This window comes from Bubalus bubalis, chromosome X, assembly GCF_019923935.1.
Source record: "Bubalus bubalis isolate 160015118507 breed Murrah chromosome X, NDDB_SH_1, whole genome shotgun sequence".
NCBI lineage: Eukaryota > Metazoa > Chordata > Mammalia > Artiodactyla > Bovidae > Bubalus > Bubalus bubalis.
In genome coordinates this window covers 127,836,784-127,861,843 of record NC_059181.1, presented here as the reverse complement: position 1 = coordinate 127,861,843, position 25,060 = coordinate 127,836,784, and the positions used below count along the sequence as shown (strand labels likewise).

General features: G+C 40.9%; 1 non-coding gene across 1 annotated transcript; it reads right to left on the bottom strand.

Annotated features, from left to right (window-relative positions):
• Positions 1-20,489: 20,489 nt before the first annotated feature.
• LOC112582132 lies at positions 20,490-24,704 on the bottom strand. The gene is made up of 2 exons (XR_006640637.1): positions 24,224-24,704; positions 20,490-21,055 (listed from the first exon to the last, which is right to left on the bottom strand). It is a non-coding gene; the product is annotated as an uncharacterized LOC112582132 (transcript).
• Positions 24,705-25,060: the final 356 nt, after the last annotated feature.

Here is a 25,060-nt window from a genome sequence, read left to right as displayed (position 1 = left end):
ATAAATAGCCTGGAGACAAGGACTGAGAAGATGCAAGAAAGGTTTAACAAGGACCTAGAAGAAATAAAAAAGAGTCAATATATAATGAATAATGCAATAAATGAGATCAAAAACACTCTGGAGGCAACAAATAGTAGAATAATAGAGGCAGAAGATAGGACTAGTGAATTAGAAGATAGAATGGTAGAAATAAATGAATCAGAGAGGAAAAAAGAAAAACGAATTAAAAGAAATGAGGACAATCTCAGAGACCTCCAGGACAATATTAAACGCTACAACATTCGAATCATAGGGGTCCCAGAAGAAGAAGACAAAAAGAAAGACCATGAGAAAATACCTGAGGAGATAATAGTTGGAAACTTCCCTAAAATGGGGAAGGAAATAATCACTCAAGTCCAAGAAACCCAGAGAGTCCCAAACAGGATAAACCCAAGGCAAAACACCCCAAGACACATATCAATCAAATTAACAAAGATCAAACACAAAGAACAAATATTAAAAGCAGCAAGGGAAAAACAACAAATAACACACAAGGGAATTCCCATAAGGATAACAGCTGATCTTTCAATAGAAACTCTTCAGGCCAGGAGGGAATGGCAAGACATACTTAAAGTGATGAAAGAAAATAACCTACAGCCCAGATTATTGTACACAGCAAGGATCTCATTCAAATATGAAAGAGAAATCAAAAGCTTTACAGACAAGCAAAAGCTGAGAGAATTCAGCACTACCAAACCAGCTCTCCAACAAATACTAAAGGATATTCTCTAGACAGGAAACACAAAAAGGGTGTATAAATTTGAACCCCAAACAATAAAGTAAATGGCAACGGGATCATACTTATCAATAATTACCTTAAACGTAAATGGGTTGAATGCCCCAACCAAAAGACAAAGACTGGCTCAATGGATACAAAAACAAGACCCCTACATATGTTGTCTACAAGAGACCCACCTCAAAACAGGGGACACATACAGACTGAAAGTGAAGGGCTGGAAAAAGAGTTTCCATGCAAATAGGGACCAAAAGAAAGCAGGAGTAGCAATACTCATATCAGACAAAATAGACTTTAAAACAAAGGCTGTGAAAAGAGACAAAGACGGTCACTACATAATGATCAAAGGATCAATCCAAGAAGATATAACAATTATACATATATATGCACCCAACACGGGAGCACCGCAATACGTAAGACAAATGCTAACAAGTATGAAAGGAGAAATTAACAATAACACAATAATAGTGGGAGACTTTAATACCCCACTCACACCTATGGATAGATCAACTAAACAGAAAATTAACAAGGAAACACAAACTTTAAACGATACAATAGACCAGTTAGACCTAATTGATAACTATAGGACATTTCATCCCAAAACATTGAATTTCACCTTTTTCTCAAGCGCACACGGAACCTCCTCCAGGATAGATCACATCCTGGGCCATAAATCTAGGCTTGGCAAATTCAAAAAAATTGAGATCATTCCAAGCATCTTTTCTGACCACAAGGCAGTAAGATTAGATCTCAATTACAGGAGGAAAACTATTAAAAATTCCAACATATGGAGGCTGAACAACACGCTGCTGAATAACCAACAAATCACAGAAGAAAGCAAAAAAGAAATCAAAATTTGCATAGAAACGAATGAAAATGAAAACACAACAAACCAAAACCTGTGGGACACTGTAAAAGCAGTCCTAAGGGGAAAGTTCATAGCAATACAGGCATACCTCAAGAAACAAGAAAAAAGTCAAATAAATAACCTAACTCTACACCTAAAGCAACTAGAAAAGGAAGAAATGAAGAACCCCAGGGCTAGTAGAAGGAAAGAAATCTTAAAAATTAGGGCAGAAATAAATGCAAAAGAAACAAAGGAGACCATAGCAAAAATCAACAAAGCCAAAAGCTGGTTCTTTGAAAGGATAAATAAAATTGACAAACCATTAGCCAGACTCATCAAGAAACAAAGGGAGAAAAATCAAATCAATAAAATTAGAAATGAAAATGGAGCGATCACAACAGACAACACAGAAATACAAAGGATCATAAGAGACTACTATCAACAATTATATGCCAATAAAATGGACCACGTGGAAGAAATGGACAAATTCTTAGAAAAGTACAACTTTCCAAACCACGACCGGGAAGAAATAGAAAATCTTAACAGACCCATCACAAGCATGGAAATTGAAACTGTAATCAAAAATCTTCCAGCAAACAAAAGCCCAGGTCCAGACGGCTTCACAGCTGAATTCTACCAAAAATTTAGAGAAGAGCTAACACCTATCCTGCTCAAACTCTTCCAGAAAATTGCAGAGGAAGGTAAACTGCCAAACTCATTCTATGAGGCCACCATCACCCTAATACCAAAACCTGACAAAGATCCCACAAAAAAAGAAAACTACAGGCCAATATCACTGATGAACATAGATGCAAAAATCCTTAACAAAATTCTAGCAGTCAGAATCCAACAACACAGTAAAAAGATCATACACCATGACCAAGTGGGCTTTATCCCAGGGATGCAAGGATTCTTCAATATCCGCAAATCAATCAATGTAATACACCACATTAACAAATTGAAAAATAAAAGCCATATGATTATCTCAATAGATGCAGAGAAAGCCTTTGACAAAATTCAACATCCATTTATGATCAAAACTCTCCAGAAAGCAGAAATAGAAGGAACATACCTCAACATAATAAAAGCTATATATGACAAACCCACAGCAAACATTATCCTCAATGGTGAAACATTGAAAGCATTTCCTCTAAAGTCAGGAATGAGACAAGGGTGCCCACTTTCACCATTACTATTTAACATAGTTTTGGAAGTTTTGGCCACAGCAATCAGAGCAGAAAAAGAAATAAAAGGAATCCAAATTGGAAAAGAAGAAGTAAAGCTCTCACTGTTTGCAGATGACACGATCCTCTACATAGAAAACCCTAAAGACTCCACCAGAAAATTACTAGAACTAATCAATGATTATAGTAAAGTTGCAGGATATAAAATCAACACACAGAAATCCCTTGCATTCCTATATACTAATAATGAGAAAACAGAAAGAGAAATTAAGGAAACAATTCCATTCACCATTGCAACGGAAAGAATAAAATACTTAGGAATATATCTACCTAAAGAAACTAAAGACCTATATATAGAAAACTATAAAACACTGGTGAAAGAAATCAAAGAGGACACTAATAGATGGAGAAATATACCATGTTCATGGATTGGAAGAATCAATATAGTGAAAATGAGTATACTACCCAAAGCAATCTATAGATTCAATGCAATCCCTATCAAGCTACCAACAGTATTCTTCACAGAGCTAGGAAAAATAATTTCACAATTTGTATGAAAAAAACAAAAAACCTCGAATAGCCAAAGCGATCTTGCGAAAGAAGAAGGGAACTGGAGGAATCAACCTACCTGACTTCAGGCTCTACTACAAAGCCACAGTTGTCAAGACAGTATGGTACTGGCACAAAGACAGAAATATAGATCCATGGAACAAAATAGAAAGCCCAGAGATAAATCCACGCACATATGGACACCTTATCTTTGACAAAGAAGGCAAGAATATACAATGGATTAAAGACAATCTCTTTAACAAGTGGTGCTGGGAAATCTGGTCAACCACTTGTAAAAGAATGAAACTAGACCACTTTCTAACACCATACACAAAAATAAACTCAAAATGGATTAAAGATCTCAACGTAAGACCAGAAACTATAAAACTCCTAGAGGAGAACATAGGCAAAACACTCTCCAACATACATCACAGCAGGATCCTCTATGACCCACCTCCCAGAATATTGGAAATAAATGCAAAAATAAACAAATGGGACCTAATAAAACTTAAAAGCTTCTGCACAACAAAGGAAACTATTAGCAAGGTGAAAAGACAGCCTTCAGAATGGGAGAAAATAATAGCAAATGAAGCAACTGACAAACAACCAATCTCAAAAATATACAAGCAACTCCTGCAGCTCAATTCCAGAAAAATAAATGACCTAATCAAAAAATGGGCCAAAGAACTAAATAGACATTTCCCCAAAGAAGACATACAGATGGCTAACAAACACATGAAAAGGTGCTCAACATCACTCATTATCAGAGAAATGCAAATCAAAACCACTATGAGGTACCATTTCACACCAGTCAGAATGGCTGCGATCCAAAAGTCTACAAGTAATAAATGCTGGAGAGGATGTGGAGAAAAGGGAACCCTCTTACACTGTTGGTGGGAATGCAAACTAGTACAGCCACTATGGAGAACAGGGTGGAGATTCCTTAAAAAAAAACTGGAAATAGAACTGCCTTATGATCCAGGAATCCCACTGCTGGGCATACACACTGAGGAAACCAGAAGGGAAAGAGGCATGTGTACCCCAATGTTCATCACAGCACTGTTTATAATAGCCAGGACATGGAAGCAACCTAGATGTCCATCAGCAGATGAGTGGATAAGAAAGCCATGGTACATATACACAATGGAGTATTACTCAGCCATTAAAAAGAATACATTTGAATCAGTTCTAATGAGGTGGATGAAACTGGAACCTATTATACAGAGTGAAGTAAGCCAGAAAGAAAAACACCAATTCAGTATACTAACGCATATATATGGAATTTAAAAAGATGGTAACAATAACCCTGTATACGAGACAGCAAAAGAGACACTGATGTATAGAACAGTCTTTTGGACTCTGTGGGAGAGGGAGAGGGTGAGATGATTTGTGAGAATGGCATTGAAATATGTATAATATCATATATGAAACGAGTCGTCAGTTCAGGTTCGATGCACGATACTGGATGCTTGGGGCTGGTGCACTGGGACGACCCAGAGGGAGGGTATGGGGAGGGAGGAGGGAGGACGTTCAGGATGGGGAACACGTGTATGCCTGTGGCGGATTCATTTCGATATATGGCAGAACCAATACAATATTGTAAAGTTTAAAAAAAATAAAATTAAAAATAAAAAAAAGAAAAAAATAATATTATGTATGTTAGTTAGATCTCCTAAGCAATGGTGGGTGTTTTACACGTTAAGCTTCATTTAATTCAAAAGAAAATCTACGAGGAAGGTGTTGTCAATATTCCCATTTTACAGATGAGGAAACTGAGGCACAGAGGCAGTAATGCAGTTACAAGAAGTGAAACAGATGATGTCTTTGAGACTGTATTTATCGACACTCAATAAACTTTGTGGAAAAGGGCATTGTCTATCTAGATTGTTGGAGAAAAAAACTCAATTTCAACTCTCTCTTCTAAAAAAAAGAAATGAAGTATTTTACTTAGATCTACTAAGTAACATTCTGGATGTGTCATATGCTCTGTTTCATTTAATTAAAAAGAAAAATACCACTCCCATTTTGTAGATGAGTAAACTGAGTCACAGAGGCATTCAGGAAGTGACTAATAAGTGAACGAGATGCTTTATGGTGAGCGTATTTATGGACACAGTAAAATTTGCAGAAATGGCACTGTTTGTAGATTGTTGGTGAAAAAGCTCAATGTCAACTCCATCTATTAGGAAAAAAACAAAATTAGGTATGATACTTAGATCTACCAAGCAAAGTCTGTCTTCTTTTACCTGCTTGCCTGCATTTAATTCAAAAGAAAAACTACACAGAAGGTGGAATCAATGTTCCCATTTTATAGATGAGGAAACTGAGGCCCAGAGGTATTAATGAAGTAACTAGAAAGTGAAAGAGATGCTTCTTGGTGAGTGTACAGTCTATAATTAGGAAACTTTGTGGGAAAGTGCACTGTTGGTCCAGATTATTGGGGAAAAATCTAGATTTCAACTCATTCTTCCAAAAAAAAAAAAAATTAAGTGTGTTACTTCGACTGCTAAGCAATGTCCTCGGTGTTTAGAAGGTCTGCTTCATTTAATTGAAAACAAAATCTATGAGGAAATTGTTATCAATATTCCCATTTATACTTCAGGAAGCTGAGGCATTAATGAAATTGTTAGTAAGTAAGAGAGATGCTTTTGCTAACCGTATTTATCTATAGTTAATAAACTTTATGGGTAAGGCCTCATCTGTCTAGAATGTTTAGGGGAAAAACTTGATTTCAATTCTATTAAAAAAAATTAAGTATGTTACTTAACTCTACTAAGCATGTCCTCAGTGTTTTACATGCTCTGCTTCATTTATTTTTTTAATTTAAATTTATTTATTTTGATTTGAGGCTAATTGCTTTACAAAGAAAATGTAGGAGGAAGCTGTTATCAACATTCCCATTTTATAGATGAGGAAACTGAGACACATAGACAATACTGTTGTTACTAGTTAGGGAAATACATGCTTTTTGTTGAGCGTGTTTATCTATTTAGTAAACTGTGTGGGAAAGGGCATTGTCTGGGTAGAATGTTGGGGAAAAAACCCAATTTCAATTCTCTGTATTAAAAAAAATTAAGTGAGTTGCTTAGATCTTCTAAACAATGTCCTGGTTGTTTTGCATGCTTCTCTTCATTTATCAAAAAGAAAATCTACAAGTAAAGTGTTATCAACATTCCCATTGTATATATGAGGAAACTGAGGCACAGAGGCTTTAAGAAAGTAATTAGTAGGTGAAAGATGATGTATCAGTGAGCCTGTTTATCTATACTTAATAAACTTTGTCGACAAGGCCATTGTCTGTTAGATTTTTGGGGAAAAAAACTCAATTTCAATTCTCTTAAAAAAATTAAGTATGTTACTTAACTCTACTAAGCATGTCTTGTGTATTTTACATGCTCTGTTTCATTTAATGAAAAACAAGACTCAGTAAGGTAAAAGAAAATCTACAAGGCTGTGGGGTAAAAATAAAGATTTTAACACTCTTAAAAGAAAAAAACCAATACTATGTATGTTAGTTAGATCTCCTAAGCAATGGTGGGTGTTTTAGACATTAAGCTTCATTTAATTCAAAAGAAAATCTACGAGGAAGGTGTTGTGTTGTCAATACTCCCATTTTACAGATGAGGAAACTGAGGCACAGAGTCCGTAATGAAGTTACAAGAAGTGAAACGGATGATGTCTTTGATAGTGTATTTATCAACACTCAATAAAGTTTGTGGAAAAGGGCACTGTCTATCTATATTGTTGGAGAAAAAATCGCTATTTCAACTCCCTCTTCTAAAAAAAAGAAATGAAATCTTTTTCTTAGATCTACTAAATAACATCCTGGATGTGTCATATGGTCTGTTTCATTTAATTAAAAAAAAACAGAGCAGACCAATTTTATAGATGAGTAAACTGAGGCACAGAGGCATTAAGGAAGTGACTGATAAGTGAAAGAGATGCTTTATGGTGAGAGTATTTATGCACACAGTAAAATTTGGAGAAATGGCACTATCTGTAGATTGTTGGTGAAAAAAGCTCAGTGTCAACTCCATCTACTAGGAAAAAAACAAAATTAGGTATGATACTTAGATCTACCAAGCAAAGTCTTTCTTGTTTTACTTGATTGCCTGCATTTAATTCAAAAGAAAAACTACACAGAAGGTGGAATCAACGTTCCCCTTTTATAGATGAGGAAACTGAGGCCCAGGGGTATTCATGAAGTTACTAGAAAGTGAAAGAGATGCTTTTTGGGGAGTGTACAGATCTACACTTAGGAAACTTTGTGGAAAAGTGCATTGTCAGTCCAGATTATTGGGGAAAAATCTCAATTTCAACTCATTCTTCTGAATGAAAAAACAAAATTAAGCGTGTTACTTAGACTGCTAAGCAATGTCCTCGGTGTTTTAGACGGTCTGCTTCATTTAATTGAAAACAAAATCTACGAGGAAATTGTTGTCAGTATTCCCATTTATACTTCAGGAAGCTGAGGCATTAATGAAATTTTTAGTAAGTGAGAGAGATACTTTTGCTAACCATATTTATCTATATTTAGTAAACTTTGTGGGTAAGGCCTCATCTATCTAGAATGTTTAGGGGAAAACTTGATTTTAATTCTATTTAAAAAAAAAACAAATTAAGTATGTTACTTATCTCTACTAAGCATGTCCTCAGTGTTTTACATGCTCTGCTTCATTTATTTTTTTTTTCATTTAAATTTATTTATTTTGATTTGAGGCTTTATTTACAAAGAAAATGCACGAGGAAGGTGTTATCAACATTCCCATTTTATAGATGAGGAAACTGAGAGACATATTACTGTCATTACTAGTTAGGGATATACATGCTTTTTGTTGAGCGTGTCTATGTATTTAATAAACTGTGTGGGAAAGGACATTGTCTGGCTCGATTGTTGGGGAAAAAACCCAATTTCAATTCTCTGTACTAAAAAAAAAAATTAAGTGAGTTGCTTAGATCTTCTAAGTAATGTGTTGGTTGTTTTGCACTCTCATGTTCATTTAATCAAAAAGAAAATCGACGAGTAAAGTGTTATCAACATTCCCATTTTATATATGAGGAAACTTAGGCACAGAGGCTTTAAGAAAGTAATGAGTAGGTGAAAGATGATGTATCAGTGAGCGTATTTATCTATACTTAATAAACTTTGTTGATAAGGGCATTTCTGTTAGATATTTGGAAAAAAACTCAATTTCAATTCTCATAAAAAAATTAAGTATGCTACTTAACTCTACTAAGCATGTCCTATGTATTTTACATGCTCTGTTTTTTTCATTTAATGAAAAATAAGAATCCATAAGATAAAAGAAAATCTACAAGGCTGTGGGGTAAAAATAAAGATTTTAACACTCTTAAAAGAAAAAAAAAAACAATATTATGTGTGTTAGTTAGATCTCCTAAGCAACGGAGGCTATTTTACATGTTAAGCTTCATTTAATTCAAAAGAAAATCTATGAGGAAGGTGTTGTCAATATTCCCATTTTATAGATGAGGAAACTGAGGCACAGAGGCAGTAAGGCAGTTCCAAGAAGTGAAACGGATGATGTCTTTGAGAGTGTATTTATCTACACTCAATAATACCGGGGTCCAGCCCCAGCAGGATCTAGGGATACCCTCAGGATGAACAGCGTCGGCGAAGAGAGATGAAAGTAAAAGGAGAGAGAAAGAGGCTGATATTCTTTGGCACCCAACGTGGGGCAAAGATTCAGAGCACCTTTTCTCCGGAGTGAAGACGCAGAGCGCCTTTTCAATTGGGTCTTAGAAGCCCAGGCAGAAAAGTGAACTCAGAGAGCCTCTGTGCTCCAGGGAATAAGCCTGAAAAAAAGAGATAGAGAAAGAGAGAGAAAGAAAGAGAGAAAGAATGACACGGGGAGGCCAAGCTCTGATGAAGCCGGGTCTGCAGCTTTATTTTTAAAGGGAGCTTTTATACCCTGAGTTATACATTTCCAGACATGAAAGATACAAAGTCATGTAGAGTCAGCTCAACATTAGAGCAGTTTGACCTTCATTGGCACCAGGATGTTTTCTGCATACCTTTTCATTTACAAGGGTCTTTGTGTTATGTACATTATCTTTTGGCCCAGAGGCCTATTAACATATTTGTGACTCTTTCTTGATAAAGGTTGGTCAACCAGAAAACCTGCTTTCCCTTTATCTTTCCGGTCTGCAGTCCCCCTCAGGAAACACAGCTACATTCTTATGGAGCAAAGGTGCAGTGGGTTACAACAAAGAAAGAATGTATTAACTCAAGGGTCTTATGTTGTTAATTCCAAGGCTACTGCTTGTTTTTCTTGCATACCAACTATACTAGCTAATGCACTCCCAGGCGCACATTGGGTAAAGACAAGGAAACTCAGTAACAAACATTGGCTCAACAATGCTGTATTGTTTAATAAAACTTTTTTATCGCTCGAAGGTTATGCTTGGGGTGTTGTGAACAATCATGTGTGTTAGTTGCAAGAGTGTGGATAAACCTGCCAAGCAAACTAAAATAGTAACTGAGGGGTTAAAGTTAAAATACTCCTTTTAAGACCAGGACACTTATTAACTAGATCCTTAAGTTGATTTTCTTCAGAGAAAGGTGGTCGGAGTTAGCACCCTGTTAATGTCAGAAGAGTTGGTGAAAGGCATAATACAGTAAACAGTAGACAGACAGACTTTGCTTTGGGGGTCGATGCTCGAGCAGGTCCAGGCAGTCCCTCGAGTCCTGATCCGGCTTGCCTGTCAGGTCTCCTCAGCATGACCTTGTCATGGGTGGGATCTCCCGTGTTGGCTCCTGACACAATAAACATTGTGGGAAAAGGCATTGTCTATCTAGATTGCTGGAGAAAAAAAAACTCAATGTCAACTCTCTCTTCTAAAAAAAAGAAATGAAGTTTTTACTTAGATCTACTAAGTAACATCCTGGATGTGTCATATGCACTGTTTCATTTAATTAAAAACAAAGAGCACTCCCATTATGTAGATGAGTAAACTGAGGCACAGAGGCATTAAGGAAGTTACTAATAAGAGAACGAGATGCTTTATGGTGATCGTATTTATGCAGAGTAAAATTTGCAGAAATGGCACTGTCCATAGGTTGTTGGTGAAAAAAGCTCAGTGTCAACTCCATCTATTATAAAAAAAAATTAGGTATGATACTTTGATCTACCAAGCAAAGTCTGTCTTCTTTTACCTGCTTGCCTGCATTTAATTCAAAAGAAAAACTACACAGAAGGTGGAATCAACCTTCCCATTTTATAGATGAGGAAACTGAGGCCCAGAGGTATTAATGAAGTTACTAGAAAGTGAAGTAGATGCTTTTTGGTGAGTGCACAGATCTATACTTAGGAAACTTTGTGGGAAAGTGCATTGTCAGTCCAGATTATGGGGAAAAAACTCAATTTCCAGTTATTCTTCTAAAAAAAAAACAAAATTAAGTATGTTACTTAGACTGCTAAGCAATGTCCTCGGTGTTTAGATAGTCTGCTTCATTTCAATGAAAACAAAATCTACAAGGAAATTGTTGTCAGTATTCCCATTTATACTTCAGGAAGCTGAGGCATTAATGAAATTGTTAATAAGTGAGAGAGAAGCTTTTGCTAACCATATTTATCAATAATTGGTAAACTTTGTAAGGCCTCATATCTAGAATGTTTAGGGGAAAAACTTGATTTGAATTGTATTAAAAAAACAAATTAAATATGTTACTTAACTCTACTAAGCATGTCCTCAGTGTTTTACATGCTCTGCTTCATTTATTTTTTAATTTAAATTTATTTATTTTGATTTGAGGCTTTATTTACAAAGAAAATGCACGAGGAAGGTGTTATCAACATACCCATTTTATAGATGAGGAAACTGAGACACAGAGACATGACTGTCGTTACTAGTTAGGGAAATACATGCTTTTTCTTGAGCGCGTTTATCTATTTATTAAACCGTGTGGGAAAGGGCATTGTCTGGCTAGAATGTTGGGGAAAAAACCCAATTTCAATACTCTGTATTAAAAAAAATTAAGTGAGTTGCTTAGATCTTCTAAGCAATGTTCTGGTTCTTTTGCACACTCCTCTTCATTTAATCAAAAAGAAAATCGACGAGTAAAGTGTTATCAACATTCCCATTTTATATATGAGGAACTGAGGTGCAGAGGCTTTAAGCAAGTAATTAGTAGGTGAAAGATGATGTATCGGTGAGCCTATTTATCTATACTTAATAAACTTTGTTGATAAGGGCATTGTCTGTTAGATTTTTGGGGAAAAAAACTCAATTTCAATTCTCTTAAAATAATTAAGTATGTTACTTAACTCTACTAAGCATGTCCTGTGTATTTTACATGCTCTGTTTCATTTAATGAAAAACAAGAATCAGTAAAGTAAAAGAAAATCTACAAGGCTGTGGGGTAAAAATAAAGATTTTAACACTCTTAAAAGAAAAAACACAATATTTTGTATGTTAGTTAGATCTCCTAAGCAATGGTGGGCGTTTTACACGTTAAGCTTCATTTAATTCAAAAGAAAATCTCAGAGGAAGGTGGTGTCAATATTCCCATTTTACAGATGAGTAAACTGAGGCACAGAGGCAGTAATGCAGTTACAAGAAGTGAAATGGATGATGTCTTTGAGAGTGTATTTATCTACACTCAATAAACTTTGTGGGAAAGGGCATTGTCTTTCTAGATTGTTGGAGAAAAAAACTCAATTTCAACTCTCTCTTCTAAAAAAAAGAAATGAAGTATTTTACTTAGATCTACTAAGTAACATCCTGGATGTGTCATATGCTCTGTTTCATTTAATTAAAAACAAAGAGCACTCCCATTGTGTAGATGAGTAAACTGAGGCACAGAGGCATTCAGGAAGTGACTAATAAGTGAACAAGATACTTTATGGTGAGCGTATTTATGGGCACAGTAAAATTTGCAGAAATGGCACTGTCTGTAGATTGTTGGTGAAAAAAGCTCAATGTCAACTCCATCTATTAGAAAAAAAACAAAATTAGGTATGATACTTAGATCTACCAAGCAAAGTCTGTCTTCTTTTACCTGCTTGCCTGCATTTAATTCAAAGAAAAACTACACAGAAGGTGTAATCAACGTTCCCATTTTATAGATGAGGAAACTGAGGCCCAGAGGTAATGAAGTAACTAGAAAGTGAAAGAGATGCTTTTTGGTGAGTGTACAGATCTATAATTAGGAAACTTTGTTGGAAAGTGCATTGTCGGTCCAGAATATTGGGGGAAAATCTCGATTTCAACCCATTCTTCTGAAAGGAAAAAAAAAAAAAAAAACAAAGTTAAGTGTGTTACTTAGACTGCTAAGCAGTGTCGTCGGTGTTTTAGATGGTCTGCTTCATTTAATTAAAACAAAATCTACGAGGAAATTGTTGTCAATATTCCTATTTATACTTCAGGAAGCTTAATGAAGCTTATACTTCAGGGATTAATGAATTTGCTAGTAAGTGAGAGAGATGCTTTTGCTAACCGTATTTATCCATATTTAGTAAACTTTGTGGGAAAGGGCATTGTCTATCTAGAATGTTTGGGGGAAAAACTTGATTTCTATTCTATTGAACAAAAAAACCCAAATGAAGTATGTTACTCTACTAAGCATGTCCTCAGGGTTTTACATGCTCGCCTTAATTTCGGTAGAAAGAAAATGCACGAGGAATGTGTTATCAGCATTCCCATTTTATAGAGGAGGAAATTGAGGCACAGAGACATTACTGCCGTTACTAGTTAGGGAAATACGTGCTTTTTGTTGAGCATGTTTATCTATTTAGTTAAAACTGTGTGGGAAAGGGTATTTTCTGGCTAGATTGTTGGAGGAAAATCCCAATTTCAATTCTCTGTATTAAAAAAAAATTTGAGTTGCTTAGATCTTCTCAGCAATGTCCTGGTGGTTTTGCACCCTTCTCTTCATTTAATCAAAAAGAAAATCTACGAGTAAAGTGTTATCAACATGCCCATTTTATATATGAGCAAACTGAGGCGCAGAGGCTTTAAGCAAGTAATTAGTAGGTGAAAGATGATGTATTGGTGAGCCTATTCATCTATACTTAATAAACTTTGTTGACAAGGGCATTGTCTGTTAGATTTTGGGGGAAAAGAACTCAATTTCAACTCTCCTAAAATAATTAAGTATGTTACATAACTCTACTAAGCATGTCCTGCGTATTTTACATGCTGTGTATCATTTAATGAAAAACAAGAATCAGTAAGGACAAAGAAAATCTATGGTCTTAAGATTACTTACAGTCTTCTCTGGTGGTCCAGTGGTTAAGAATCCACTTTCCAATGCAGGGGATGCAGATTTGACCTCTGGCCAGGGAACTAAGATCCTACATGGCTCGGAGCTACTTAGCCACATGCGCCCACAGCTACAGAGCCCGTGTGCCTTAATGAATTATCCCACATGCCGCAACTAAGACCTGACATAGCCAAATAAATAAATAAATAACTATTTTTTAAAAGATTACTTCACAACCATGAATCATGTGCACAGTATCCACCAAGGGCCAATAAGAGGCCAGTAACTGTCCTGAGCTGACCAAGACACTGGGGCTCCCTGGTTCATCTCCAAATTCACCAGCAAAGGTGAAATCCAGGGCCATCACCATGCAGACTCTAGTGGGACTCTGCCAGGCTCCTCATAATCTGCTTCCTGACCCCAGATTAGAGTTCCTTAGCGGGGATAGCCCATGAGTCTCCCTTGAGGCCCCGGGATTGAGTGAGTAGACCCAGAGATGTCTTTGGGAAAGCCCTTGCCCAGATTGCCCAGAAGAGGGCACCTGAATACCATTTTCATGTTATTCTTTCCGTCGGTCTGTGCCGTGCTCAGTTACTCAGTCCGGCCCTTTCCGAGCCCCCCCCCCCCCACCACCAGGCTCCTCTGTCCATGGGGATCCTCCAGGCTAGAATACTGGAGTGGGTTGCCATGCCCTCCTCCAGGGGATCTTCCCAACCAGGGATCAAACCCAGCCTCCCACATTGCAGATGGATTCTTTACCATCTGAGCCACCAGGGAAGCCCATGAATATTGGTATGGGCAGCCTATCCCTTCTCCAGGTTATCTTCCTGATCTAGAAATTGGTCTGGGGTCTCCTGCACTGCAGGTGGATTTCTTTTACCAACTGAGCTACCAGGGAAGGCCCAACTTTTGCCACTTCTTCAGGAACTTTTTTTTTTTTTCTCCTTCTGTGGCCAGGAAGAGGGGAAAATTCTGGTTTGGGGCCTGCTGTGGCACCAGAGGTTCATAGCAGTGGATCTGATGGGCTCTGTGGGATTCAGGCAAGTGAGCAGAACTGAGGCCAGTCTCCAGCATCAGCAATATTCATAGCTCTGGAGTGCGTGTGCTCACCAGTGAGGGGCCATGCAAATCCTCCTTCTTTCGTGGCTGCCTGGCATTGACCCTAGTGAGGGAGAGCTCAAGACACATCGGTCCTTGTGGCACTGAGAAAATTCTCCCCGCTTCTGGGAAGCAGTGGGCTCTTTTTATTCCTCTACTTCTTTGTTCTGTCTGCTGTATTAGTGTCTTCATCATCTTCATGGTAGCAAATGTTTATTGAACACCTACAGCTTGCCATGTTTTCTTCTGAGTGCTCCACGTGAATCTCTTCATCTTCTTTTCAGCTCTATGAACTAACTACTATTAAGATCCCGTTGTACGGATGAGGTTCAGAAAGCTGAACCAATCTGTTCAAAGTCACAGAGCCAGTCCATTGCAGAGCTCTGATCTGATTCTGAGTCCACAGTTTGTCTTCTTCCTAGGAAGCCAGCTGCCTCTCACACTTCCTCCTCCCCACCCACATGCCTCTCCCTCTCCAGGTCGTCTCAGCGGCACAGTCTGCGTGTGGGTCCTGGGTTTGTGTGCTGTCCTCCAGGCAGTGAGCTCAGAGATGGCACTTAGCCAAGCTCTTCCCTTTCTTTGTTGGGACGGAGGCATTGTCTTAACGGGAGAAACCAGCCACTCCATATACAAGCACCATGGTTAAGGGAAGGGGCTCCAAACCTTGAAGGTTTCACAGACTAGTAATATTAGTAAAATAAAACTGGGTGTGGACAGAGGTCATAATCTTTTCATTTTACCAATTAAGACCTTGTCATTCTCCTCTTCCTACTAATATTAATAACAGAAATAATATCTAAAGCATATAGAGAAAGATTACCATGTACCATATACTATTCTCAAACTTTCAATGAATTACCTGATATTATCCTCACAAAAATCATATTCAGTAGGCATTGTCGTTTTCCCCATTTTGGAGGCAAGGAAAGTGACAAAAAGAAACGTTTTGTAACTTACTCCTGACTCTGCTGAAAACCATTATAGTATATTGTCTCTCATGTGTGTTTGATAATAGATATTTTTAAAAGAAACCATCAAAGTACTTCCCTGGTGGTCCAATGGTTAAGACTCTGCACTTCCACTGCAGGGGGCATGGGTTCAATTCCTGGTTGGGGAGCTAAGATCATGAGTGCCACAGGGTGTGGCAAAAAAAAAAAAATAATAAGAAGAAAAGAAAAACATTAACCATCAAGCACAGCCAGAGGCCCTGATCTCAGAATTTAGGAATAACCAACTAAAAGCACAGATGGTTCAGGGTTTGTCTTGGGCAAAGCAAATGCTGTCTCTCTCTCTCTCTCTCTCTCTCTTTTTGCATTTTAATGTGAAAGTACTAATATGTGCTTTGAGAAGTAAACGTCTAGATAAATACTGAGACCTTAACCCAGTGACTAGCACATAAGAATACAGTACATACCAGCTGCGACATTTATCATTGTAATTCCCTGTGGCACAACCCTGCAAACTAACCTCTTGCTGGGAGGAAACTGAGCAAGGCAACTCTAGACTCTTCCTGTTACTGAGGTCAGGTTAAGTTTCTGTAACTGACGACACCCTCCTTCCCTCAGCTGTCTCCAATTTCCCATCCTTGAATGAACTGAAGCAGAGGAGTTTTACTTCCCATTGATTGATACTGCTGTTGCCATCAGTTCTGTTCAATTGCTCAGTCGTGTCCGACTCGTTGCAATTCATGGACTGCCGTAACCGGGCTTCCCTGTCCATCAAGAACTCTTGGGGCTTGCTCAAATTCATGTCCATCAAGTCGGTGATGTCCCCTTCTCCTCCTGCCTTCAATCTTTCCCAGCATCAGGGTCTTTCCAATGAGTCAATTCTTCCCATCAGGTGGCCAAAGTATTGGAGCTTCAGCTTCAGCATCAGTCCTTCCAATGAATATTCAGGACTGATTTCCTTTAAGATTGACTGGTTTGACCTCTTTGCTGTCCAAGGGATTCTCAAGAGTCTTCTCCAACACCACAGTTCAAAAGCATCAATTCTTCAGTACTCAGCTTTCTTTACAGGCCAACTCTCACATCCACATATGACTTCTCAAAAAACCAGAGCTTTGACTAGATAGGTCTTTGGCAGCAAAGTAATGTCTCTGCTTTTTAGTATGCTGTCTAGGTTGGTCATAGCTTTTCTTCCAAGGAGCAAGCGTCTTTTAATTTCATGGCTGAAGTCACCATCTGCAGTGATTTGGAGCCCCAAAAGATAAGTTTGTTACTGTTTCCATTGTTTCCCCATCTATTTGCCATGAAGTGATGGCATGCTCTTCCTTTTGTGATTGTTGAGTTTTAAGCCCGCTTTTTCACTCTCCTCTTTCGCTTTCATCAAGTGGTCTTCAGTTCCTCTTCACTTTCAGCCATAGGGGTGGTGTCATCTGCATATCTGAGGTTATTGATATTTCTCCTGGCAATCTTGATTCCAGCTTGTGATTCATCCAGCCTGGCATTTCGCATGATGTACTCTGCATATAAGTGAAATAAACAGGGTGACGGTCTACTCGTTTCCCAATTTGGAACCAGTTCCCTGTTCCATGTCTGGTTCTAACTGTTGCTTCTTAATCTGCCTACAGATGTCTCAGGAAGCAGGTAAGGTGGTCTGATATTCCCATCTCTCGAAGAATTTCCCCCAGTTTGATGTGATCCACACAGTCAAAGGCTTTGGCATAGCCGATAAAGCAGAAGTAGATGTTTGTCTGGAATCCGCTTGCTTTTTCTATGATCCCACGGATGTCGGCAATTTGATCTCTAGTTCCTCTGCCTTTTCTAAATCCAGCGTGAACATCTGGAGGTTCTCAGTTCACATACTGTTGAAGCCTAACTTGGGGAATTTTGAGAAATACATTGCTAGCATGAGAGATGAGTGCAACTGAGTGGTAGTTGGAACACTGTTTTGGGTTGCCTTTCTTTGAGATTGGAATGAAAACTGACCTGTTCCAGGCCTGTGGCCACTGCTGAGTTTTCCTAATTTGCGGGTGCATTGAGTGCAGCACTTTCACAGCATCATCTTCAGGATTTGAAATAGCTCAGCTGTTGCCAGAGCAGCACTCAAACTTTCCATCTGAAAACCCTAGGGAACAGGGAGTCATAAACTCCTTCTGAGGCTTCTGCTGCAGCTGCTTGCAGGTTGGATGGCCACTCAGGTATTAATTTATTCATTTTTCACTGAAGGATAATTGCTTTACAGGATTCTGTTGGTTTCTGCCCAACATCAACATGAATCAGCCATAGGTGTACATATGTCCCCTCCCTCTTGAATCTCCTTCCCACTTCCCTCCCCATTCCACCCCTCTAGGTTGTTACAATGCCCCTGTTTGAGTTCCCTGAGTCACACAGCAAATTCCCAATGGCTATCTATTTTACATATGGTAATACATGGTTCCATGCTCCTCTCTGTATGCATCATGCCTTCACTAAGGTATTGAGGGTTAGTAAGAGAGGGCTCCTCAAAAGTCATCTGCAGTGGTTCTCCCCATTCATCACCCAGACCCCAAGCTTGACCATGCTCTTGACCTTTCACACCCATTCTGCCAAATAGCCTCTCATCGGGAAGGTAAAGGGAGAAAAGGAACTAGGAAAGGACAGGGCGTGCTGCTGTGCTAAGTCGATTCAGTCGTGTCCAACTCTCTGTGACGCCATGGACTGTAGCCCAGCGGGTTCCTCTGTCCATGGGATTCTCCAGGCAAGAATATTGGAGTGGGTTGCCAGGCCTTCCTTCAGGGCATCTTCCTGAGCCAGGGATGGAACCCCAGTCTCTTATGTCTCTGGGAGAGTTCTTTACCCCTAGCGCCACCTGGGAAAGGCCCTTAGGAGAGAGGATCAAGAATGATTTCTCTCACTCATATGTGAGAATAAAATCCCAGCCCTTTCCTTCTCATGTTGGAGCACGGGGCTCCACGGAGGGGGTTCTAGATAGGACCTTTGCATAAATAAACACTCTGCCTCATTAGCTTGGCCTTGGACGTCTTGGATTTGGCTCCAAGTCAATTCATCAAAAGCCATCCTTTTACCAAAAGTCAAGACACAATGACCAAATGAATAAGTGTGTCATTCTTTGAAGGATTAAGTTATTATACATGACTAATGTGCCAGAGCTTACCAAACTTACCGACCTACCAAAAACTTTATTGTTGCTTTATATATTTATTTCAACTTGCTACATAACATACAAAAATGCACATATTTAATGTATATATTTGGACAAGTTTGGACATATATACTGGAGAAGACAATGGCACCCCACTCCAACTCTTGCCTGGAAAATCCCATGGAGCCTGGAAGGCTGCAGTCCATGGGGTTGCTAAGAGTCGGACACCACTGAGTGACTTCACTTTCACTTTTCATTTTCGTGCATTGGAGAAGGAAATGGCAACCCACTCCAGTGTTCTTGCCTGGAGAATCCCAGAGACGGGGGAGCCTGGTGGGCTGCCGTCTATGGGGTCACACAGTTTCGGACATGACTGAAGAGTCTTAGCAGCAGTAGCAGTAGCAGGACGTATGTACAAAACCATGATACCATCACAATGTTCTTATTTGTTTTAAGAGAAGAAATAATGTGTTTAAAATATTCTACTTATTTTTCCACGCTGGGTCTTTGTTGTGGCAGGAGAGATCTTCCATTTCTTTGCAGTGTGTGGGCTCTTTAGTTGCAGCATGTGAACTCTTAGTTGCTGTGTGTGACATCCAGCTCCTTGACCAGTGTTCCAACCCGGGCCCCCAGCACTGGGAGTGCAGAGTCCCAGCCACTGAACCACCAGAGAAGTCCCAATGCTGTTATTTTTAAATCCAGAGTTTAATGTGGTTTTCTTTGGGCAAATTGGCATGGCCAAGGGCTGGAGAGAGCCAGTTCCATAAGGTTCTGGGCCTGGACACTCCCCTTCCCCATTCTTTAGTCCCTCCTTCCTCTGGGATGGGCAACTGGAGGAGACTCTCTTCCTCTGCCAGCAAATGATGCCCTCCTCCACCCCAACCCCCAGCTACAACCCCAACCCCCAACTTGGCTGATAGCCTGCTCATTCTCCTCACATACCCTTTCCTGGGTGGTTTCCACCTGGGAATTCCATTTGAAGAAGAAAGGCAAGGTCTTCCTGCTTCTTTTAAATAATGTGATTATCCTGCATCAGTGCTCAAGGGACCACTCTCCCTGGCTTGAGGCAGCAGACAACCAAGTGCCTTCTTTGCAGTATTAAATTAGCTGGAACCCAGGTTCTCCCCAGGATGTTGAAGGTGACAAAATATATCTGAAGGCCACATGATCAACTCTGAGCTGGGGAAGGAGGGCTAAGTTTCCACCTCTGGGAGAGGGGGAAAGTCGCACACTGGCCTAGACAGAGTTTCCTCTTGCATTTCCTCTACAGAGCCAGGAACTCCCCCTGCTGCTGGGGTAGTTTCTATCTGTGCCCCCACCCACCCCGCATATCCTCCGCAAAAGGGAAGGTGGTGAACAGAACTGGGAGAGAACCAGATGAACACCCAGCTCCCTCTCCTCCATAAAGCCCTATGAGCAGCCCCTGTAGAAGTGGCCCTTGGGGTCCTTGCCTCTGACCTCATCACCATGAATGTGACTCAGGCCTGCCTTGGAACACACTCTCCTCCCTTGGAGACCCAAGTGACCCGTCTTGCACATCTAGGTGGTCCCAGTGCTGCAGGGTGGGGGAAGGATGGGTGTTGGAGATGAGGGTGGAAGCGAATGGATGGGTCTCGGTACACCCCTCCTGGGCACCTGGGATACTTCAGAGATGTGTGTGGTCTACTGATGGTGACTGTGGATCAGCAGTTTCCATCAGATGCAATAACCCCATGTGACACACAGAACAAATATGCAGAGAATTCACAACTTTATTGAAAACACAGAAAACGTGCCCTAAAATAGTGGGTCAATGACTCGGCACGTGTATGTAGCACACTTGGCAGGCACTTGGCAGGCCCTGTGTGCTTGATGCTGAGATATCAGAACTTCAATCTGGCTCAAAGGCACTTTCGACAAGGCTGTCATGGAGACCATTCAAGAGGAAACGGGGCTACAGAAAGGCCACTGGTGGTAGGGGACCAGGCAAGGCCGTGAGGGCAGCTGGAGTGAATGGAGGGTGGTAGAATCCAGGGCAGAGGAGGCAGAAACAGAGGGGGTAAGGGCAGCATGGGCATCAAGGGCGGCACGGGCAGCATCAAGGGGGGCACGGGGGGCACGGGCGGCAAGGGCATCAGCTCCAGGGTTATCGGCTCCAGAAGGACCCAGACACAATTCAGCTCCTGAATGAGGACGGTGTTGCAGGGTCCACCCCTGTTGCTGACCACACGGTGGGCCGGGAGCAGGGGCGGCGCATCTCTGAACCTCAGTGCTCTCTGATATTTCCTCCACTTGGCCCTTCTATGATTAAACCACACCTCCAGTCAGAGAGAAAAAGGGGGCTGGGTTAGTACATGGACCAGTTAATATCAGACAGGAAAAAACGGAGCAGGGAAATCTTGGTGACTTGAAGATGGGAAACTACACCAGGAGAAGAAGCTATTTCCTTCTGGTTAAAATTTTTTAGGACATTTACTTAAAGGCCCTCCCATCAGCTCCCCCACCCCCCACCCCCAGCAAGTGGGCACTGATGATGTGCCTGGCTCTGGACTGGCTTCTCGCCTTGTCTCTCCTCCCACCTATTACTATTCCTGGCACTAACCCCACTCACTAGGCAGGCGCACCTTCGTGATGGGGGACTTTGAGCACATGATAAAGTGGGTGCCTTTTAAAATCATACTGAGAGGAACGGGACCCATTTTGAATGACCAGTCTCTGGTGCACAGTAAATAATCAATAGGCACGGGCTGGGTTTGTAAATAAAAGCTGTCCCCAGGGACTGCTGTGACGGTTCTAGAGACGGAGCTGGTGTTGCCAGTGAGGTTTGGTCGTGGGGGCCCAGGGACTCTGTGGCTCGTCTGCTGACACCAGTGGAGTTGAAGCCCTGGACACAGCCTTAGTACCGGACTGCAGATCAGAGAGGTTTATACCGCTGCTGCTGAGTGACTTCAGTCTGTCCGACTCTGGGCGACCCTATAGACTGCAGCCTGCCAGGCTCCTCTGTCCATGGAACAAACTCGGCCCAAATTGACTAACATTCTTAAAATCTCGGCCAGCCAAGAGATGGCGGGGAGGACGCAACCACCGTTGCCTTTCTCAACTCTGCACTCTCCACCCTGCCCCACCCTCCAAATTTGCCCAGGCTCAGGACCCAGTCAGCTCCCTCTGCTCTGGGTGTGGCTGCAGGACCTTGGACCAGAGTCTCTTGTGCCCCATAGCCCTGCTCTCTAGGCGCTGCCTCTCAACCAGGAGAGCCTCATTGTCCCCTCATGATTAAGGCAAGAGCATAGGAAGAGAATTGATAAACACGTTGGTCAGGATTCACAAAATGGCTCCTTCCGAAATATGAGCCAACTTTCAACAACTGAAAGAAAAACCTGTGCTGTGGGTGCCACTGCTCCCTCAGCATCCCAGTTGTTGGAATTACATCATATTTAATGTTTTTGGATGTTTTCACTCTGCAAATTTTACATGAAACCAAAGGCCTCCTCTCTCTATCGCCTCATTTTTCCTCTCCCATCTTAGTATCTGGGCCCTTCTGATGCATGAATAGGTAGTCTTAAGGAGCCACGTTAATAAAGCTCACTGTGGAGCGGGGGATAGAGTGTACCAGGGATCAAATCTGCATAAAGATAAACAAGATGTAAAACTGGCTAACTGAAGTGCTGGCGGCTACTACTTCCATATTCCCAGTACTGCTTTCATAGAGTAACTCTTGCTGTGTGTGAAAACAAGGGGAGGTGTCCATTAAATATTTCTTTGGGAGATTCGTGCCATAGAATTTGGAAATAGATGGGAACATTCTCTCTTTTCCCTTATTTGTTTCCTGTGGGTCCTGTTCCCCTTCAGAACTCCACTAAGAGACCACTATGTGAACCCCGGAGAAGCATGTCACCAGGTTTTCTCTCCCCGTGAGCTTGCTTTGCCTTCATGAGAGAGCAGAGGCCCGGGCCTCCCAAGCCCTGGCCAGACCTGACTGTGAGCCCAGCCCCTGGCCTTAGGCTCCCAGCCTTGCTTTGCAGACCCCCACCCCCACCCCCACCCCGACCAGGTCTGCAGCCCGCATCCATCACTGCCCTCACACAGGGGCTCGGCAGCAAAGCAAATAATAAAACCTTCCTGATTTTTCTTCCTTCCTTTCTTAATTTTCTACTTTGAAAAAATATTCCCCTGATACAACTTACTCTGTTCAAAGAACAAATATTCACTTTCTGTGCCTGGAGGTACCAAGTAGTCATTACCATCTAAGTAAATGGGCGGGTACTTCAAATTAACACAAGTAAGCTACTGGCTGAGAGCCATGGACCATGGACAATCAGAGAGAACTTCTTCAAAACCAATCCCTGAAAACAGTATGAAAAGGGCAGGAAAAAATCCTTACACATAAGAAATTGCTAAAAATAATATTCACTCATATATCTGGTAGTTTCATAATGCTGCATATATGCAGTATCTCCAATAAATATATTAATAGTGCCCAATTTTCTCAGACTCAACTTTAAAATATATATCGACAAATTCCTAAGGGTTGCAAACCTTTCCTTCATCTCCATCATAATGCACAACCTACTATGTTAGCAATGTTTTCAGGCTGCACTTCAAACAATTTCAGAAAATTAAAATTTACAGCTGAAACTCTACACTGTTGTGAGTGTGAGTATGTGTGTGCTCAGTTGTGTCTGACTCTTTGCAACCCCACAGAGCCTGCCAGGCTCCTCTGTCCATGGTATTTTCCAGGCAAGAATACTGAAGCAGGTTACCAATTCCTACTCCAGGAGGTCTTCTTAAAATAGGGATGGACCCCACGTCTCTTGTGTCTCCTGCGTTGCTCTACCAAACACACAAAAACAACAGCAGGAGGATCCAGCACTTGGAATTTTAAATGATGCCCCTCCCCATCAGTCTCAGCTAAACTAAACGTACATTTGTTGCTCATACGTTGCGTCCTGAGGTGAATTATTCCCTTACCCAAATGGCTGAATACTTGAAAATTCACTCCTTGCAGAAAGAGCTGATGCCTGGCTTAAATATTTTAAATAATTTACTATACTTGGACCCCCTTGCATGCTTAGTCGCTCAGTCGTGTCCGGCTCTTTGTGACCCCATGGACTGTAGCCCACCAGTCCCCTCTGTCCATGGGGATTCTCCAGGCAAGAATATTGGAGTGAGTTGCCACTCAAGGGGTGGACCCCCTTAAAACCCAGCTATTTGGTGCATTAATTTGAATAATTCCCAAGTCAGACTCAGCCCCAACATGAGTCCACAGAGAATTGCCCCCTGAAGGGTATCAGTGTTAGAAAGAGTTTACTTTACTGAAGAGGTATCTATTCTGGCCCCAAAGTCCAGAAGTTCCAATCTTTCTTTCCAAACATAGTGAAGGCTACAAACACAAACCAATGTGAGAATGTCCAGGACAAGGTATCCAGTTCCCGAAGTGGGTTTTAGAATGGCTGTTACGCCAAACTGCTTTTTTCCAGTTTACTCACCTGCATTCAATCTTCAGTCACTCCCATGCGTCTTGCAAGCTCCTGTCTGAGGGGGAAGAATTACAAATATTCAGCATTTGACATTATGCATGAAATGAAATAATGTTGTACATGTCTCACTATCTAAGATATTTACTCAGAGAGTAGCCAAGATAACAGCATAAGAAAACTCTGAGCTTACTTCCTCCCTTGGGCACACCAAAATTACAACTATATACAGAGAAGCTATTGATGAGAATGACCTGAAAGATGAGCAGACAAGATCTTCCACAACTACAGATATGAAGAAGGAGACACGGTAAGATGGACAGGAAGGGTGGAGAAGGGGTATAGTCAAGACTCACACCCACAGGTCGGCAACCCATATGTCCTGGGCTTAGTCGCTCAGCTGTGTCCCACTCTTTGGGATGCCATGGACTGGAGCCCACCCTGCTTCTCTGTCCATGGCGATTCTCCAGGCAAGAAAACTGGAGTGGATTGCCAAGCCCTCCTCCAGGGGATCTTCCCAACCCAGGAGTCAAACCCAGGTCTCCTGCATTACAGGTCGATTCTTAACCATCTGAGCCACCAGGCAACCAGTATACAGGAGGATAGAAGAAAATGGCAACCCACTCCAGTATTCTTGCCTGGAGAATCCCATGGACGGAGAAGCCTGGTAGGCTACAGTCCATGGGGTCACAAAGAGTCAGACACGACTGAGTGACTTCACTTACTTACTTACTTACTTACTTATAATTGAAGAGATTCACCACAAGAAGCAAGGAGTCTGAGCACACTAGATTTCCTAGCCTGGGGTCCTGAGCTGGGAAGATAATCCCTCGGAACATTTGGCTTTGA